The following is a 19992-nucleotide window of genomic DNA, read 5'->3' on the forward strand; positions in this document are numbered from 1 at the left end:
CATATTTTATAAACCTTTTTTTATTCATCTCTTATGTATTTTTTATCTTTCCACGTTTTTCACTCTTGTTTCCCTTTCCATTGATCAGGTATGGATAAATTTCCGGTTAATAATCCACGTTGATTAATTATGATGAGATTAAACCTATACATATTTTTTTTCATTCCGCGTTCCATATAAATTTTTCTCTCAAACAAATTTGGGACTTTATAATAATTGAAAATTACAAAAGTACTAAGCGGTTTTATTTGGAATTGAGTCTCGAAAACAGAATTTCAACTCTAAAAGTGAATATTCTAGCTCTGGTAACGAAAGATAATTTTGCTTTGAATCGAGGGGCTGATCACTCTCGAGTACTTCACTCGCTTAAAACGAATATTTTTGCAGTTCTGTGATTAAAATGTTAAGTTGTCGATATTTCTCGAGTACAGAGAATAACGAAATTTAAAACGAGTTAACAAAATAACATAAAATAAGGCGGAATAGCGTAGAATAGTGGGGAGTAGTAGTAGAAGCGGTGCGAGATAGACGAATAACGATGAATAACGACGAGTAAAAGCGAGTCTCGGGTGAGTTTTTGGGAGTATTGCTAGTATTTAGGAAAGTTCTCCGTCTCCAGTGGAGCTCAGTTTCGCGCGAGGTAGTATGTATGTGTCAAACGCTTTTCCCTCTTAAGAAGTAGTTGAGAACAGAGTTCATGCTTTCCTTCTCTTTTCCTTACGTACAAGAATATACCTGACTCTCTCAGTTCTCTATGCACAATTGAAAAGCAGATTGAGTTGTTGCAACTCTGACCTGTAATATAATTTTTAATATCTTTACAACGATGCGATACTTAAAATTCTTAACCATTTTTTTTAGTGTTTAAATTGTAAAACCCATCCTTTCGCAAAATGTTTGTACCTTTTACCGAGCATTTTTCACTTCAAAATACTCACTGACAGATCAGTCAGTCCTTGACTGTTCGTCAAGAAAACTTAAAATTTTCAATCTGAATATATAGTTTTTAAGTGAGTTGTGAATTTAACTTTTGAAAAACCATGAGCAGCAAGGAAGTTAATAATACTAGTGTAATGGACAAATTCCGTCAACATTTTTGAGACAAATTATAAAATGAATTAGGCCTTGGCGTTCCACTTCATATAAAAAAATTTTATGGTTCAACAATTTAGACAATATTATATTAATTATGTTAATTATTACTAACTAATAAATTTAATAATAAAATAATCAATTTAAAATATAAATATGATTAGAAAATTAATTACAAATAAATACATATTCTAATAGTTTATAAATATTTTTTAATAATAAGGCCAAAATTCAATCGAGTGGATAGGAATGGCTAAAGTAGAGTCGACTCAGAGTATTTACGCTGCCCTACAACGGAAAAACACACATAAGCCACATTGTCGCTTTGGTCGAGTTCTGTATATAGACACTGGTAAAAAGCGACTGAAGCGACAATGTGGCTTATGGGTTTTCTTTCGTTGTAAGGCAGTACGAATAGCGCGAGTAACTTCGAATAACCCGAGTAACTACGAATAGCCCGAGTAACTACGAATAGTGCGAGTTAGCACGAATTAAGACGAAGTAAAGTCTGTAACGTCGGGTCGACTCGTGAGTGATCAGCCCCTCGCTTTGAATAGAATGCTACAGCAAATTAGCCAGTCAGGTAGGTATATACAGAATGGAAATTCCAGAGACTGAGTCACATCATTCCGTGAAGGTCTCCGATCATTGAAGAATCAATTTTCCCTCCCAAAAAAAAAAAGAAAATAGAAAAGAAATTGCGCATTTCAAAAAGGAAAATTTCAACTTCAAATAAGTGGAAATAATTTTTATTACAAACTTTTCAAGAAATTCTTTTGACAGACTTATAATTGTTTTTCACGAATCCTTTTCCCATTTTCCTTCTCTCTCTCTCTCTCTCTCTCTATTAGATTGCTTTTGGGTATAAAAAGAAGAAGAAAAGTGGGGAGAGGGGGGAAAATTTCTCTGGAATTCACGGTATGTTTGATAATCTTAGTGACGACTTAAGACTCTGTTAAGGGGCGCTTTTGCAGTGCGCCCGAGGCGAAATCTACCCGTAATTCGGCGTGCAGGGGAATGCAAAAGTAAAGGTGGACCGGCGCGCGGAGGAGAATCGATGCTTTGAGTCGGTGCCAAGTTTCTTGGCCAGCTTGTGGAATCTAGTGAACGAACGATTTTCCAACTCTGTCGCAAAAGACTTCGGCCATGGTGCGCGAAAACCAGGAAAACTTGCTACTGCAATATATTCATCCACTAAAATATTATTACATACCCCAAGTATCAAAATATATACACACCTATACACAGAAACATTTATTATTGAATTATTCAAAAATTTTCCTAAATATTGAAGATAAATTTTCTCTATGTAAAGAATTTAAATGAAAATCTAAATTAGGTTTTTTAAATAAGATAAAATATTCACTAATTCAAAAATAAAGAAATAAATAAATATATTAAATCTTATCTTATCTAGCACAACTGACGATTGAATGACCAAACGTGTTTTGTCATCTGATAAGAAATATATCTTGATATTATTTGAAAGTCATGAATATATAAAGAGAAGAATTTTTCTTGTTTCGAAATTTCGTTTTCCGACAAAAAAAAAAAAAAAGAATATTCCTGATAAATAAAAGCGTTTTGTAGGTGAATCTATATAACTGTGTAAAATAGAGCCAAGACGCTCGATATTTCAGGCCTTTGCGTTTACTGTATACGAGAAACTCGGACTTTCTTTATAGTTAAATATCAAAAGATTCTCTCGCGGTGTATATTCACATTTCTCGGATCAATCTACGTCAAAGGAACATATAACTGATAAATACATTTTTTTCATCTCAAGAGAATATTTTTTAATTCATGCAAATTTGTATTATATATATATATATATATATATATACATACAAAAACGTTGATGACGCAAAGAAATATTGGGAAAAAAAGTAAATAATAAAAACAAGAAATAAATAAGATATAATGTAAGAGAAGGTTGACGTTCTCGACTTCGATAACAACAAGGCGTGACGATTGTCTTGCCCTCTATTTTTCCCCCTCAATAATATACATTTTTATATAGATTTCTCTTATTACACTCTTCTACATGGATAGATTTTTAAATATATGCTAAATTAATTGAAAATAAGAAAATAATTTCCTATGAATTTTTTTTTTTTAATACTTTGCAACAAACTGCAATTAAAAATCATTATTCAACTCATTTACCGGATTAAAATCTTTCTCTCCCTGAGTTTCAACTGATATAATTTATTCATTTTCCTTCCACCCTCTTTCTCTCTTATTCTGTGTACTCTCTTCTCCTCATATATACATACATCTGCGCGCAACTCTTGTGACCTTATACTCGTTTAAAAATCCGATTAAAATAACGTACCCACTTAAGGGTGCGAATGTGGACGCAATCCATGAATTTTGAAATACAAACGAAATTAAAAAACTATATCGAATATATGCCCTACTTTTTTTTTTTTGATAAATATATATTTATCTCTAAAACGAATGAATTTAATACCGACTTTAGGTAATAAATTGTCATTTGGTTCTAAAATCGGTACTTTCTTTTTACAGTTAAATAAATATTATTTGGTTTAAGTAAATATTTATTTGATACTTTCAACTTAACTATAATGTTTCTATAGAACAGCAATCACGTCAACAAATTCTAATTATCAATGAGAGGGGTATTTATGATTTTTCGACAAAATGTTCCTCCCCGAAAAAAAAGGAGAGAAAAAAAAAACTCTCGTATACCCATGCGCGGCGCAACGTATATGATCGGACAAAAGATAATCGCCGAGCTGCTGTCGTACGAGTTCTGAAGAGTTGCCTGAGGGTTTATGAGAGGGGCATTCGGGGATTGAGGGGGAGGGAAAGGAAGAACCAGCAGCGTCAGTGGCAAGAGGAAGAGAGGAACGTGAGGAGGAACATAGAAGAGCGCAAAAGGGTCGGGAGGAGAAATGGAAGAACGGGTATTAAATGGAAAGAGAGAGAGAGAGAGAGAGAGAGCCACTATACACGCGGCGGCCTTTCGTAGGGCGAATGTTGAGAGAGGAGATTGGAGAGGGGAAAATACGAAAAGGAAGAAAAGGGTGGCAGCGAGGGGGGTTGAAGGGTGGCTAGAGAGGGACGTGCCAGAGTTTGCGAGCACGCGCTACTACTCTTTGGCACACTGCATGGACTTTCTATCTGTCCGTCTCCGTTTTTTTCTGTCTCTCTCGCTCTTTTTCTCCTCTTTTCGCCCTTTTTTCATGTAACCTCCTCTCTCTCTCTCTCTCGTCAACCTATAATCCATCTTTCCCGATGAGCCTCTACCCGTACAATCTTTTTTTGCATTCTATTTTTTTGTCCCTTTTACCCCCCATAAGCATTTTTACCCCTCTTCTCTCACCTTTACCTAACTCGCCCTCGTCTTTATTCTATCTCTTTCTGTCCACAACTCTCAGTAGGAGACATTCCCTTTGAGGTTTTGTATGACCTCTTTGCCCCACCACCTCCTCTATTCTATCCTCTATCTTGACTTTACCGGAGCTTGGATATCTTTGTGGCTTCCTCTCTTTGTTTTTTCTTGGTAGGATGTCTGTCTCGTTTGGTTCGTTCGTTCTTCGAGAGAAGTTTGTATTCCGTATGCGAAGAATATAAGGGGAGAATTGTATTAGGGAAGCGAGTGAATGATCACATGAAATAAAAGGGAGTCAACCGAGAAGAGAACACACATAATCGGACAAAAAAAAAAAAAAAAAGTAACAATCTATCACTACGGCAAATTATTCCTCTAAGAAAAATGAATTAATAACTATTTTTTAATTGCATTAGTTAACCTGTAATATTGGGATTTATCAGAGATGAGCTACTTATGAATTTAGATAATGTGACATAGAATAGAGCTATCAAATAGATCATACTCAAAAGTTATTCGATAGTTAGAAACTATAAAGTTACTAAAATGTGAACGTCCTCCTGAAAAGGTGGATTACAATAAGGATTATTTTTGCTTTAACATTAAAACGAATATAATCCTTATTGTAATCGAAGTTTAACCAGACGTTCACATATTGTTAATTTCCAAAATGTTTATTGTGTAATATAAGGGTACCTATTACTCAATATTAATTACCTAATGTCGCAAATATATAGAACCAAAAATCAATAGGTTACAGATCCCACAAAATTTATACACAATATATCAGACCAGTAAGTGCTAATCAACTTGCAGCCGAGGTCAATAATTGAAGATTAAATACATTTTCAATCACGTACCAGAGGTTTATGTTGTAAATCAAAATTAGACCCAATTGAATTCCATATAATAATTTGCCAATGAATAAAAAAAAACTATTTATATCAATCATATTTGGATTTTATATAAAATTGATACAGGATAAGAAAAATTACTGACATTAAAGTAAAGAAATCTTTTTTTTTCACCTTTTTTAGAACGCTGATGATTAGGATAGTAGCACAAGGTTCATATCACACACATATGTGTATCTCATCGAATTTTATTACTTTACTTTTATCGTCAATAACACTTTTCAAACCGCAGTGCAGTTCTTGGTTGCCAATATCATGTCTTTGACCTTCGAACAAGAGATTGTGTGTGCGCGTTTAAGAGTAGTATGTATGTATTGTATCCTCAATACTCATTAGAGCTTATTACCATCACGGACAGTTGTAAATTTGTAGTCAACGTACACAACGTACAGGAAACGCTTACATATGGTATTTATCAAAGAAAATGTTTCCATTTAATATTGTTATGACAAATAGGCAATTTTTTTTTTTTTTTTTTTTTTTTATTTAACTATTTTAGTGAGGTGCAATGCATAACCCTATATACCTCATCGATTGACCCGGTGACCTAGACCATGGAAAGCTTTCTAAGAGCAGTTTAATGAATCGCACGAATTCTACATAAATAAAAAAAAAAAAGAAACAAATATGCAAACAATTTTCCCTCGCACAACTAACAGAATACAATTAAATTCTTTTACGATTCTTTGGATCATTCGCGATTTATCAATATAGAGTTAAATATTAATTTATATTAAGATTAATAACGTTAAAAACTCACCAATTGGGAGTGATTATTCTTCCAGATGTTGCTTCTCTATCTGTAAAATGAAAAAAATAAAAAATTAATATGTGAAAAAATATTATATTTAATTAGTTTGTCAACAGGTTGAGAAATATATATGTATTTCGAAAGAGGGGTTTGTTTATACAAGAGGGGATAATTTGCATAGAAAGCTTATACTGTATTTTATCCGATTTTACCTATATAGATGTCACTTTCAAAACTGTTTTCCCAAACATGTTATATATGTATCCTGACGATAAAATACGCGAAATCAACGATCAAAACTATAATCTAACAGTAAAATATACACTCTTGAATTGTAGCCAACTTGCAAATCTATTTGGCATGAGTATAATATATATATAAAACAGTAGAAAATTGACATTATTTTCTCTAAAGTCACTTGAGCCGGGTATTATCAGCTTCAAGCAGAATTGCAATAGGAATCCAAAACAATTATTGAGATTAGTATTGCCACTTGTTTACGAGGTATTTCCAATTAAAATCCATTATAGGAGCTAAACACAATAGATGCAAATTATAATATCATTGAAACAGAAAGAAATATCAGTTTTTATATATAGAATGGTAAACCCAATGAAATTTTGAAATCCTAATTGTTATAGGAAATTTAAGAATATTGCAATTAATTAAGTGATTTAACGATATATATTGAAGTTCTTGAAATATATTGAAGTTGTATATTCTTTTTCTGAAAGTGTAACCCAGGTTCAAAGTTTCAAGTGCCTATTCGATGTAAATTCGTCCGGTGGATACCGTCGGAGAACCCCTTATTCAGAAAGCTACCGTTATAGAACTACTATATCGGTATCCTATGTGCGCGTTCAAACTGAGATCAATAAAGCACTCCTTTATAGACTTCACTACACGCGGTACAAGCTTGGCCAACCCCTTCTACCTTCTGGCATCTCTATCTCTCTCTCTCTCTCTCTCTCTTTCTGCCAATGCTTTCCCTCATACCCCTTTCACTATTTCTCTCTCTATCCCACCTCCCTGAAAACCGCTTCCCGGCCATACACTCCGTTCAACCCCTCGTCGCAGCTCGTCGTCGTTCAAACCGCGCGGCATAGCGAGTGCCATAAATAACCGAATGACCCACCGCGCGAATAGAAGGAAGCCAAAGCCCAATGCAACGTCGACAGAACCCACCAATTCTCGTCAAATTCTATTTCAATATTCCTAATTATCAACTATTAGAAGTCATACCTTATCTACTGTTTTCCGTATCTTTAAAGACAGCATCTTATATGCAATAAGAAAATTCTGAAACATTTTAGAAAAGAATACCAAAAATTGCCAGAGTCATACTCGATTTTTGATAAGAAATATAAAAAATACCTTTGTACAATCTGTAAAGTCGAAAGAATATCAGCCAAAAATTGAAAACTACTCGATTTGGAGAGAGTATACTAATAAAAAAAAAGAGAGTAGATTTTTATTTCCAAAAAAATATTTTTCCTTATCCAACACCAATCATTATTATTGATCGCAATGATCAATCACATGGAATGTTTATTATCGAATAGCAGAAAGGAAGACAGTCACAGTTAAAATGGAGTATTTGTGTTTCCTGCAATAACAGGGGAGAGAGAGAGAGCTCAATATATCAGAGAACATGTATATATACCATATTACAGCGCACGCGTCATCGACAATTACATGTATGTACCGATCCAACGTTATAGGTAAAATCCATTACATTGTCTATAGATACGAAACTATAACTATATATCGAAATAAGCAAACCATATTTGATCAGTACCAAAAAAATTTAATCTTTCCAATATTGAATATTATACAGAAAGATCTACTTTCAATTTTCTTAAGAGGCTTATCGCTTTTCCTCTCTTTCTCTCTCTCTCTCTCTTCAATAATGGTCTTTTTTAACATCAGTCAATTCTTAATAGCAGGATATGAAAAAGCATTTAACTTATCAACCTTTTCTAAATTTTGTTAAACATTTAAAAATTTGTACGAGTAACAATACTGGAAATGACTTTTAGAATAACCAGAATTCTGGTTATTTTAAGAAAATTATTAAATAAATCATATGAAATATTATTAATTTATAAATATCATAAAAGTTAAAAGCAATTGCAATTTCTTTATATCTGTCATCATTAAGATTTATGACGAGTGAACATTTTTCATATTTCAAGAAAACTATAAGATGAAATATTTTTTTATACACGAGGCAACAAATATTGAATTTTCAGTGTTTGTTCGAAATAAATGAACTGTTTTTTTTTAATAATTCATTCATATGCGCTCTCCATTTGCAAACTTTTCATACCTTATTATATCCCTCTTTTAATTTATAAATGTCATCACTTCTAATTTGTGATAACTCATAAACGATATAAATAAATTGCAAAATAAGTAAAGTTTCTTTTTTTATATATTATATATCTTTTGTTAAAATCATCCCGCAGAGTCTTTTCAATTACCATCAATAATCAGTAAATAACGCAAAGGTTGCGCTTATATAGACACAAAAATCAAACTGGTTTTAATCCTTCAAACCACAAATCAAACTGGTTATCAAAAAGAAGCTACACATAAGCTGCGCACATTTATTCATATTTATTTTTAGTCGAATAGTCTGTTCATCAAACATGAAATGCCCTGATTTATCAAAAACGATATGATGAGATTCAAAATCATTAAACCCTCCATTTATACAAAACGATTTTAATAATTATTTTACACATGATTTCTATAAAGGGAAATATGATTTTATTTTTTGAAAAAGTATAAATAAAATTTTCCATGTGATTTTGTCGCCAGAGAATAATATCTCGTAAGACTATGAATCATTGTTCGGAATCATGAAATACATCGACCTTCGCGCAAGAGAGTAAAGCCACGTTCATACTGAAACACGAAAAGAGTTAATCCCAATGGATTCAACTATAATGAATTGATCACATCCTTCCACTTTATGGCGTAATCACTTTCCCTTCAATTTTCCAATAATCGATTTATAAAATAAAAGAAGGCCTACGCTGATGATAAAAAGTCATGTTATAATTCCAATGACAAATTGCTTCCTAGATGTTATATTTTTATTAAGGAAAAGAAATTAAAATGAATTAAAAATATAAATGCATTGAAACTAAAATTATTATTGATATAAAAATTAGTTTTCAAAGGACCACTTTTAGAATTAATTATATATACTTTAATACCAATTCATCTTATTAGTCGAGTATCTAATTATTTTCTCTCCCTTTTTTTTTGTCAAACCGGTGACAACATATCAAAGCTATAAACATCATTTATTACTGAAACGAGTTTTTAACACTGATCATTTAAAACCTGATTCTTAAGTCCAATGTCGGTCTCTCAAACTATATAGAGGTGATTAAAGTATAGAAATGATCCTGGGCTTTAAGCTCAAAATATCAGTCGCACTGAAGAGAAAAAGACAGGGAGAGAGAGAGCAAAAGTAGAGAATTTCAATTGTTCAGAAAATAATCCTTCTTTTAATCTTTCTTTAAATCTGCTAAGTCACAGTAATTACAAGTTTCCAAGAACTCAAAATCGAAAAACTAAATTAGATTTCTTTTTTTTTAAGCCAGTTTTTTTGTAAATGAAGAAACAATGAATAAAATGTTCTTTAGCGAGACGCATTTTCTGTGTGGGCTCGCAGATTATAGAATGCAGAGAAGACCAAGTTGGTTCGCAAAACGAGATGGAAAATGACTTTCTAGGTAGTGAAACATGAAGAACTTTGCGACACACACGGCTTTTACAGAGAGTTGACCGCGTGGGTGTGTGTGAAAGAAATACACATATATATATATTGATACCGCGTGTGCGTTTTGAGGAAGGTGCGCGAGTGTATGACGAGGAGAGGAAGAATCGCTGTGGATCAGTGCCGTAACCATTTGGCTTCAGGAGGGGTTAACGGTACTTTCGCTCTTTCTCTCTTTCCTTATAACCTCTCCTGACATTTGTTTTCCACGTTTTTTCTGATGCATTTATTTTATCTGCGAGGTTCGATATTATTCTAATGACCTTATAAAAACCGAAAATTCTTTTCATTTTCACATTTCTAAAACTCAAGTAAAGCAAGTATTTAAAAAATGTACAATAATTAAAAGAAGGAATTTTAAAATTAAGGCAAAATTAGTAGTAGCGCAAAAAGGAAAACTATATGGTAGTAAAAAAGGCTTAACCTAACAAAAAAAAGAGAAGAGTAAAGAAACAGTTAAATATGAACTTATGCTACTTCCAATTCTTTGTAGAACTCCTAATTATTGACATTTTTAACCCGAAAAATGAAATTAATTCCAAATTCCTTGGATGTTCGTACGAAAAAATTTTCCAACTAAACCAAAATGTGGTAAATATAATATTAGATAAGTAATCCATGGAGCTCGAAAGGCAGAAATATATATATATATGTATAAAGGCGACAAGGAAATGTAGAATAGAAGCGGCATCACTGGCAGCAACGCTATAACACAAGCCGGGCCACATACCTAACTCGGATCCAATCCTCCTATATATCCACCGTTACTATACTATACACGCGATAAGTGTTCCCTGTCGCTTTGGAAACCTCTCTATGCACACGGGTATATATATAGGGAGGGTGCTGTGTGTGGAATAACTAGCTAGAACGTGCTCGATGAGAATCTGACCGGATGACGCTTCGAAAATTACTGCCAACGTATGTACATAACATGCGGATCTGTACAAGATGCCTCTTTCAAAAACCGCATTCGGGCTCAATTCTCATTCCAAAAATTTCCAACGAGAATCTTCCATATATAGAATTGATTTAAAAAAGAAATAAAATTTTTAATAAAATTAATTATACTATAGAAAAAAAATTAATCACTAAACTTGAAAGGTTCAGAAAAATAGAAATTAGACATTACACTCAAAAAAAAATTCTAGTTTGAATAATCTGGTTATTCCAATCAGAATTCTGGTTAGGGTATATTTAATATTTGTGATTCTGGTTAGGCTAACCAGAATTCTAGTTATTTTAACGAGAATTCTAGTTAATGCAACCAGAATTCTGGTTATTTTAAAAAGAATTCTGGTTATTTTAAAAAGAATTCTAGTTAATGCAACCAGAATTCTAGTTATTTTAACAAGGATTCTAGTTAACCAGAATTCTGGTTATTTTAACGAGAATTCTAGTTAATGCAACCAGAATTCTGGTTATTTTAACGAGAATTCTATACTTAATGCAACCAGAATTCTAGTTATTTTAACAAGGATTCTAGTTAACGCAACCAGAATTCTGTTTATTTTAACGAGAATTCTACTTAATGCAACTAGAATTCTGGTTAACTTAACTAGAAAGTAATGTTAAATGTAGCCTAACCAGAATTCTTTTCACTGTACAATTAGAAATGCTGCAATGTTGTGCAATCAGAAATTATTATGATTGGTAAATTCTAAAAATCGTGCCGAAATTTTACTGATGTTCGTACACACTAAAAGACTTCGTATAATTTATTTCAAAATAGGAAAAACTGCGTTTTTGTACTATTTACTTGTATGAAACTAAGTTTCTAACAAAATTCCAAAAAATTAATATAATCCATATTTAATTTTTTATTTCGTCAGAAACTAGTAATGTTTTCTACGACTAAATAGTACAAAAACAGAGTTTTCCCCATTTTGAAATAAAAAGTCAGTGCATTTGCAAATTTTTTTTTTTTTTTATGGAAAATCAGTCGTAATTTTTTTTTACCTGTACCTGATAATAAGAGGTCATTAAACTCCGCTAGTTTCTGTACGCGCGGGACAATTTTAATGCTCAAGGCATCAACTTTCAACATTTCCTTATTGTTGCACTTATTACGCAAAAAAAAAAAAAAAACTATTAAGTGTGTATCAGAGGTCATCAATTATTTCCTCTATACTATTGCGAGACAAATATGTAGAACAGCTGAAAAAAAAATTATCCAGAAAATCATTTACTTGTCCGCATTTGATCCACTAATTTTAATTCAAGAAAATTTTCTGCGAGAAAATATAGAATTAAACAAGGACAGATAAATGGATTTTCTTTATTTTTTTCCAGCATTTGAAAATTAATTATTATTGAAATCGATAACGCGATGGATATAAGTTCTTTGCGGTTGCAAATGGAGGCAAGGAATACCTGAGGAACAAGTTGGGGATAAAAAAAAAGGTGCACTTTGCTTGAGGTGAAGGAACGAGTGCAGCAAGTCCCTTCTGCGTTCCAAGAGGGCGCGATAAAACGAAATGCAAGCGAAATGAAGAGAGAGATAAAAAGTGTAGGGTCCGGAATTCGGCTTCGAGAAAATTTACCCAAGACGTGTCCTTTTTTTTTCTTCTTCAGATATAAAGCCGCGCTTCCAATTTTAAGAGTATAAAATACTTTTTAAAACTTCTGCTCAATTAAATCTCATTTCCGGCTTTTATACTTTACATATAAAAAAAAAAAAGAAAATTGATATTTTGAAAGCAATTTGGAATTGAGTTAGTATATTTTTTGCACAGATTTGGTTGTAAAAAGTATATATACTTTTATAAAACGAATTCTAGGAAGAAGAATGAAAAAATACAAAAAAAAAACTTATATTTGCGAATATGACCTTTCATATGCGTCAATTTGTCGAATTTTTGTTTTTCTTTTTTGCGCAAAAACTTTCAAAGACAATGAGAACAAAGCAGCGATCACACTCGAATTTCTTCTGTTTCAGACAATATAAAAAACTAAAGGACGCGGTATGAGAGGAAAGTTAAAATTTTTTACTAATACAATTTTAAAGAGTAAATTTTACTCTAACGAAAATTACAAAAATGACAAATAATTTTAAACGATATTGTAATAAATATGATAATACTGAGATCATATTAAACCCAACAATACAAACGACTTGACGCTATAAAATGTGATTGAAGTCGCTTTGTAAAAAGCAATAAAATCCTGAAAACTGCAACTATACGAGAAATCGGAGATGAAGGGTGGGGTGGGGGAAGAGAATGAGGTGGGTGAAAAAAAAACGAGTTTCCAATGCAACGAAGGGCGAATCGCGCGCTATAGAAGCGAAAAGAAGGAAAAGCTCTGACAGAAAAGGTAAAGGGAGTATATATATATATATATATATATATATATATATATATATATATATATATATATGAGAAGGATGGTTTGATCGCGATCGGACTGTTCCCGGTGCGAACGAGAAACCGTCCATATAGCCACCATGAGAGTTCCGTGAGTTGGGTTTGTGAGTTGCCTCCTCCTCCTCTCACCCCTTGTGTCCCTCAAACGCCACCCGCCAACCCCCTTCAGCAACTCTATTTCTCTCACTCCAATTCTCATACTGTCTCTCTCTTGGAGTATTGAACGAACACGAGAGGAACCAGGAGTAAGAGACCAAAGGCAGAGCGCGGCTGCCGAGAGAGAGAAAGAGGATCAGAGATAGATGGAAACAGGACCGTAACAACCGTGATCTGGAAGTAGTAGGGTTCCTCGTGTCATCGAAGGGGGGTAGGCCCGATTGATACGATCCTATCGATACCAAACGACAAAAGGATCGAGTGAGAGAGAGAGAGAGAAAGAGAGGCTAGACTCAAAGCCCTCTGCAAGAGATAAATTCCCTTCATCAAATCAAACATCAGTGTACAAGATTCTAAGCTAATGATGTTCTCTTATATGCGCGACGAGAGAAAAAATATCGCTTTTTTTTAGAATATGAAAAAATGGAGCGATTGTGAAAATTATATATATACCAGAATTGTGTATAAATACCTTTTGTGGGAGACAAAACGACTCAATGTAATGGATAGATATAGTGAGGTTCATTGACTCAGATAATGTAATTGAATATATATAGAGTGTATATATGCAGATAAACAGATAAATGTATATTGGATGAATAGATGTATATCATAATAATTCAATTTAACTCATTTTTTTCTTTTCTTTAGTGAGTAAAAAGTTACTTTTTATTAAATATATAACTGAATTATAAATAATAAAAAATAATAATAATTTTTAGTAAACGCTACTAAAAATTCAAAACTAAATCTATTTTTTAACAACACTAATTACGTAATTATTTTTAATTTAATAATTCAAATCAATTTTTTAAATGCAGTTGGCGTTAAATGCTTTTTTTTCAAAGAAATTTGTGGAATTATTACTACTATAACGTTATATTATTAATTAAAATTGATTTGTGTCATAATTAACAATATATTGTTATGATATAATAATATTAATTTTATTACACGATATTAAAGAGTTATTGATTTGAAACACGTTTTGGAACATTAATTTAAATGCAGACAAATTCATTTGGTTTTTAAAGTTTATACATTTCAATCTCCCCACCTTTATTCTCCTATCTTTCTTTTTCTCAATCCTTATAATTCTTTTCAACCCAATTTATATACAAATTCCATCTGAATTTTACAAAAACTCTCTTTTTAAATTCCATCGTATACAAATTATTCTCTAATTTTATTATTTTCTAATAATTCTGAAAATGTAACTGGAAAAAAATGTAACTTTTTTGATTCTTGGAAAAAAATATAATTAATTATTTATTAATATTGAAGAAATAAAAATTTAAAAAAAAAAAACCAGATTATTTCCTTTAGTAATAAAGAATATGTCACGCAAGACCATTGACATCGGAAAATATTTCCGGTGACGCACAAGAAGGAATCTGTGTGTGCGTGTAACTTTCACTTAATGTCTAAAGTCTTTTTGATCACGTTTCACACATTTTTAATGATCCAAGAGTAGGTACGTTAAACACATATTTATTAGAATTTAATAACGAAACAAGAATTTATTGACACTTTGATTTTTTGTGAGCCAGTTAAATTGAGAATGATAAAAAATTAATATCTATAATAATAAATATATAAACGATTGTAAAGGGATTTTAATAAAATTCTTTTGAGCATTTAAAAAGTAGTTGTTACGATTTAATAATTAATTTTTTAATGTAATAAAAAAAGAGAGTTTTCTGTCAAGAAACAAATAATATACATATGTAACGATAATTAAAAATTATTTTTACTTTTGTAATTTCATTTATTATAATTTTAATATTGTCACCGGGCTAAAATATAAAAATTGATCACCAACTAATGAAAGGGTTTTAAGTTACCTATATAGTAAAGGAGTGCGAAATGTACAAATTTTATGGACCACTTGTCTTTATTATCCCCCCAAACTCTACAATTATGAACAATTGACTCTTGGAACTAATAACAATTGCATGATAATTACATTTTTACCCAATAATCATAATGTAAAGTACAAATTTTATTTTGCTTCGTTATATTTACACAGTGGAAAAATATCATTTACCCCACATAAAAAAAAATATATAACAGTTTACTCTTTAACAAGCCTAAAGAGGATAGAGCCTTATTCGTTCACAAATATATATATATATATATATATAAAGTATTTTCAATTTTTTTATTCAATTTCACTTTCCAACGTAAATTAAATTTTGTCGATTTTATAAATTCTATATCAATTTAAAAGAAAAAATTGAAAAAAAACGACTGTATGATTGACTATTATAACTTATAACAAAATTGACGAGACAAAAGAAAATATTTCTATTTTGAGTTCCACAACCTAAAGTTTGTATAATGATATGAAATCATATATTCCAGGCACTGATATCGTTTTTATCATAAAAGAAACTTTATCGTGCAAAATAGTAAACTAATGTAGTCACATTTTATTATTCAATTATATATTTCTTTTTACACATTCTCATTGGTGTGAACACGCAGGTTATTAATTTTCATCATCATCATCTTATGAGGAAGTATTATAATTTGGAAAAAATTGAAGCAAAATGATAATACCAATGTTGTAAAAACTTGCGAAGAATAAAATGAGGAAATAAAAGAATTATTATTATTATTATTATTTTAATTCAAACAAAATTTTATACTTCAAATCTGCGCTTATTGTAACAAATTTTTTGTCGCAGTTTCTTTTGAAATTTGTTAGACGAATAAAAAATTTCTTACTAAATTCTACATTAACAATCCGATTTGTAATTTTTTTTTTTTTATAACTACTGTTTTTTCCTGACACCAAATTTTCGAATAGAAAATATTGAATGAGAGTTGCTTGAGAGTTGCTGCTTTTTTTCGGGGAATATGATGCATTTGATGAAATATACCTGTCCAACGTCATTTCTCCACCCCTTCCAAACTTCTCCTGGGTTTATACGGCACTGGATGGATGGATGGATAGATAGATAGATAGAGAAAGAGAGAGAGAGATGCAGGGTAGCCAGCATGCAGCACAGAGACGTGTCGGCTGTATATATCCCACTTTCACCCCCCCCCCTCTGTTTCCCCCCGCGTACTTGAACGGCCCACCCGCCAACAGCTATAGCCTACCTCGCTAAAGTTCTCTCTGAAATGCGACGGTAACACCCCCCTCTTTTGCCCCAGCTTCCTCTTCATCCCAGCCGCGGTCCTCCCCCTGGACCGTGCGCTCTCTTCTCTCGTCTCTTCCCCCCCTTTTGCCCCTCTTTGCCCTCCCACCCGCGGTCCAATCGCGGACCTTCGTGCTGTACAGATTACAGAATGCCAGAGAATCGCGAGAGAGAAGAGAAAATGGGAGAGAGAGAGAGAGAGAGAGAGAGAGAGAGAGAGAGAGAGAGAGAGAGAGAGAGAGAGAGAGAGAGAGAGAGAGAGAGAGAGAGAGAGAGAGAGAGAGAGAGAGAGAGAGAGAGAGAGAGGGAATCTAAACATAGACAGAGATATATAATCAACCAGAAAAAAGAAGAGAGTGAGATGGAATATGTTAGAAAGAGGAAAATGTAAAGAGGAAGGATAAGAAAGAAGAGAGAAAGGAAGCTGAGAGTTTGTTAGCGACGAAGAAGATGCTGGAGAGAAGAAAAGAGTAACCATGCGGATTATACCGAGCGTTGGATATCTAATTGTAAAGTAACTGTGTGTAACGCAAAGGGGGACAGCGGATACAACGAAGATATGCAACCAACAACCATGAGAGATACTGCCACACGTTGCCACTCTACTACCATATACATAATTTGTCACATAATAAATTGTCTTATAAGATCAAAAACGATGTCATACAAATTTTTTCTAAAAAAAATTTTAGCCATAAAAAATTATTTTTTTTTAGAAATTAAAGTATTTTTGAAAAAATAGTATATTTAAAAAATAAATAAAGACATACATATAATGTTGGCATATATCACGATAAAGCATCTCTCTTCGAGTTTGCTTTTCAACAACGTATTTCATGGAGGCGATCGGTAGAACAAGATAAAGTGAAAGAATTGAATGAAACTGTAGTCTTTACAAACGTTTTGTCATTCCCCAACTACTTAAAACAACATTTTTTTTCTTATTCGCATTTGTCTAACTAATACATATTAATAATATGTGAAATTTATTATCAGAGGGGGAAAAAAAAAAACTAAAACAATTATATTCCCTACGTGTATTTTTTTTTCCATCTTGAAAAAATATCAAAAAGCAACTGACTTTGTAATATACACAAACATTTTTCTAGGGTATTCATGCTGACAAATTGTTGAGGAATAGAGTTTACATTTTTACAATATTCCCTCAAATATATTTTCTGCAACACGGTTTTTCCATGCGAAACAGAATTTCATCGCGAGAGAGGGTAGAAACGCGCAGAGAGAAAGAGAGAGAGAGAGAGAATATATAGTAAAGAAAAAAAAGTTTCAGTTGCGCGTTTGCTTTTGAATGAATAAAATTGCAACGAAGGTTAGCCAATATTTTTTTTCTGTTATCAAAGAGAAAAAAATAATTAACGCCATGTAGAATAAAAAAAAAGGAAAACGGTCGCTTTCTTTATTAATGGCTAATTATATTAAGTCAGTTCAACAACTGAGCAATTAAATTTTAAATATATTGTATACATCCTTGTATATCACGAACTCTATATATATAACATGCAATTAAATGCTCATTAAAATTATGCAAAAGTGTTTGTTTATTAGTTAATCAGAGAGTAAATTATCTTTCCTAAAAATTTACGATATTGCGCTTATTTTAATATAAAAAAAATTATTTATTTCCTCTTTTCAGTATAAAAAAAAACTGTAATTGACTAATTTTTTATCAATTTATAATAATTAAGAGTTCTTCTTTAATTACTTTATTTAAAATTTTTGTTTGAAAATTATTACATATGAACTTCATATATGTATTATATCAGTGATATATATTATATAGTCAGTAAATTATTGAATTGTTAATATTTCATATTGTCGCGTAAAAGCTTATTAATCTACCGAATATTCTGCATTTCCAAACTCTCATAATACAATTTACATTAATAAAGGATCGCATTTGTCCCTCAAGCAAAGTATTAAAATACATACTCTTTTAGTTTTTGCTTTTAACCAAATACAATTCAAATTTATAAATTCAGAATTATTATAAAAACTTCTATTTTAATAACTATTTTTTGGTTGACTTTTTTTTTCTTGCGCATTAATATTAAATCAAAATGTTATATACACCTTTTACCGGAAGTATTATTTTCTTTAATGCGCTTTATATATTCGTTTGCTTGGTATTCTTTTGTTTAATTTTTCACGTATCGTTCATTCAAAAATTTCAACTTCAATAATTTTTTATCTCTCTCGCACTTTATTAAAAAAAATTTTCCAAATTTAAAACGTTCTTCTTTTTTTTTAAAAAAAATAATAACACGTTTTAAAATGCGCATTATAATTTGAAATAAGGTTTCGAAAGAGCATAGTGATGTAAAGAAAGGAAGTAAAAAAAAAAAGGGAGATCAAATAACTGTTTCTAGAGGTTTCAAACCAGAGCCCTTCTCGTTGGTACTTCCAAAGGAATATTTTACGATTAATGCCTTTTAATAGACAGCAAACGAGAGAGAATAATATTATGGCAAATACAATATCTAAAAACTAAAAAAAGAACCTTTTCTTCTGTTTTTCTTTAAAACAGTAGAAAAAAAATTTAATAAAAAAAAAGGAAACATTTTTTTTTATCAAAAAGTCTATTATTTTTTATTAACATAAAAAAGGGTAATTGGAAACTTTTATATTGATTCTCGTAATTTTTAGTTTTTTTTTTTTTTTGTGGAAACCCTATAAATTCTCGCGGAAATCACGTGCGAATAAGGTTACGTTGAGAGTAATTGGAAATGCAGTACAATGAACGATGTATAGAAGATGCTTTTCTCTCTCTCTCTCTCTCTCTCTCTCTCTCTCTCTCTCTCTCTCTCTCTTTCTGTCTCGCTAGGATCTAATTGGAGAATGAAATAACGTGAGCCAAACAGTCAACGTTATGTCGGGAATTAAGTTCTGCATTCCCTCCCCCTTCCCCCCCCCCCCTCTTATACCCCACTGCTCACAGAGAGTCCACCCCTTGTCGCTATCTGCGCCCTGTTGGTGACAAATATACGTGAGCATGCACATAGGGCATATATACAAAAGAAGGATCGATACGCACGATTATTTCGGGAACAGTTTCGTCCTCCCCCGAGTCCTTTTTCGCGTCCCTGATGCGACAACGACGACGCCGCACAAGGTTTCAATACGAAAACTTGGAATTTTTTCCATTTTTTTTTTTTTTTTTCTTTTCCAAGACACAACAACCATAGTAACCTATTATTGATTACCTATTATCAAGAAAATTGCACAACAGTGAAATGTACCTCAATATATCCGCAAAAAGGGGAAAAAAAAAGGAAATTGCCTTTGAAAACTTTTGGAATAAATTACAATATCTCTTCCTTTCTCTCTAGTACTCTTTTGTCACAATGCGGAATTTTTTTTTTCCTACAAGGAAAAATTTCATTAGTTTCAATTTTTCAT

At 31.8% G+C, this 19992-nt stretch overlaps 1 protein-coding gene across 17 annotated transcripts in view; it reads right to left on the bottom strand.

Annotated features, from left to right (window-relative positions):
• LOC127291673 (bromodomain adjacent to zinc finger domain protein 2B-like) overlaps positions 1-19992 on the bottom strand; it is an 81529-nt gene that overhangs the window by 58001 nt on the left and 3536 nt on the right. For all 17 annotated transcript variants that reach the window (XM_051320881.1, XM_051320886.1, XM_051320882.1 and 14 more), the window contains exon 2: positions 6125-6164. The gene's annotated coding sequence lies outside the window, so the exon portion shown is untranslated. The remainder of the gene's footprint in view (positions 1-6124; positions 6165-19992) is intronic.

Source organism: Leptopilina boulardi, unplaced genomic scaffold (assembly GCF_019393585.1).
Source record: "Leptopilina boulardi isolate dan_hultmark-lab unplaced genomic scaffold, ZJU_Lbou_2.1 LbouV2_150, whole genome shotgun sequence".
Classification (NCBI taxonomy): Eukaryota; Metazoa; Arthropoda; class Insecta; order Hymenoptera; family Figitidae; genus Leptopilina; species Leptopilina boulardi.